Source organism: Elephantulus edwardii, unplaced genomic scaffold (assembly GCF_000299155.1).
Source record: "Elephantulus edwardii isolate Elephantulus edwardi_28Jun2011 unplaced genomic scaffold, EleEdw1.0 scaffold00037, whole genome shotgun sequence".
NCBI lineage: Eukaryota > Metazoa > Chordata > Mammalia > Macroscelidea > Macroscelididae > Elephantulus > Elephantulus edwardii.
In genome coordinates, this window is record NW_006399787.1 from 7212961 (window position 1) to 7214842 (window position 1882).

A 1882-nucleotide genomic window follows, 5' to 3' on the forward strand; every position below is an offset into this window, starting at 1 on the left:
TACAGGGTGACTTCGTTTTCGGGAACAGAGTTGGTTTAAGTGTCCAGGGATGGTGCCAAAGGTTCCAGAAGGTAGGTCTCGTTGCCCTGGGAAGATTTTATGAAACAGAGTTGTGCTGGTCTGTGTAATTTTGAAGAAAGTGAAGCTGCACTGAAGACATTGACCAAGACCAAGGCCCCACGAAGCCATGGGATTCCAGTTGACTTGTTTCAACTAACAGATACAGCTCTGAATGTGCTCATCAGGCTACGCCAGGAAATTTGGAGATCAACTGCCTGGCAAATGGCCTGGAAGAGGTCTATATTTGTTCCCATTCACAAGAAAAGTGATCAAACACAATGTGGAAACTATCGAGCAATACTGTTAACATCACATGTAAGCAAAATACTGCTGGAGGTCATTAAAAAACAGCTAGAACAGTACATAGATAGGGAACTGCCAGAAGAGACTGTGGCACCAGGGATATCATTACTGTTGTTAAATGGATCCTGGCAGAAAGTAATGAATACCAAAAGAATGTCTATTTGTGCTTTATCGACTATGCTAAGACATTTGACTGTGGATCACAACAAATTATGGCTAATATTGAGAAGAATGGGAATCCCAGAGCACTTAATTTTGCTCATGTGAAACCTATACCTAGACCAAGAGGCTGTTGTGTAAACAGAGCAAGGACCACATATTTAAAATTAAGTAAAGTGTGTGTCAGGTTGTGTTCTCTCTCTAACCTATTCAATCTTGATGCTGAGCAAATTATTTGAGAAGCTCGCCTCTGTGAAGAATAATGTGACATCAAGACCAGAGGGAGACTTATTAATTACCTGTGTTGTACAGATGATATAACCTTGCTTGCTGAATGTGAAGAGGTTTTGAAGTGTTTGTTGCCGAAGATCAAGGAATATAGTCTTCAATATTAATTTCATCTCAACGTCAAGAAAACAAAAATTCTTGCCATTGAACTGATAAGCAATATCATGTTAGGTAGAGAAAAGATTGGAACTGTCAACAACTTCATCTTACTTGGATCCACCATCACCATCACCATCCTTGAAACCAGCAATCAGGAAATCAGGAGATGCATTGTACCAGGAAAATCTGCAGTTAGGGACCTCTCCACATTATTGAGTAGCATTGATGTCAGATTGAGGACTAAAGTGCATCTGATTCAGGTCTTTCTGCTCACTTGCTACGCATCTGAGAGCTGGATAATGAAGGATTGATGCCTTTGAACTGTGGTGTTAGAGAAGAGTACTGAATAACCCATGGGTGGTCAAAAGAACAAATAATTATGTCTTGGAAAAAGTGCAGCCAGAGTGCTTCTTGGAAGCATAGATGATAAAGCTTCATCTCACATATTTTGGGCATGTACTTAGGATTGGTGGAAGATCTATTAACAATCTGCATTATGCAGATGACACAACCCTGCTTGCTGAAACTGAGGAAGACCTGAAATGCTTGCTGCAGAGGGTCAAAGACTGCAGCCTTCAGTACGGATTGAGGCTTAATGTCAAGAAGACAAAGATTCTCACCACTGGGCCAATTGGCAGCATCAGGATGGATGGAGAAGATATTGAGATTGTTAACAACTTTAGTCTACTTGGCTCCACGGTCAGCACTCTTGGCACCAGTAGGCAGGAAATAAAAAAACGTATTGCGATGGGAAAGTCTGCTGTTAGGGACCGCTCCAGGGTACTGAAGAGCAATGGTGTCACTCTGGAGACTAAGGTGCTCCTGATACAGGCTATGGTCTTTACAATCACTTGTTATGCGTCAGAGAGCTGGACAATGACTAGAAAGGATAGAAGGAGAATTGATGCCTTTGAGCTGTGGTGCTGGAGAAGAGTATTGAATGTACCCTGGACTGCCAAGAAAACAAACAGAT

At 41.8% G+C, this 1882-nt stretch overlaps 1 protein-coding gene across 1 annotated transcript in view; it reads left to right on the forward strand.

Moving 5' to 3' along the window:
- The window catches only part of POMT2 (protein-O-mannosyltransferase 2), a 57667-nt gene that overhangs the window by 922 nt on the left and 54863 nt on the right, over window positions 1-1882 (forward strand).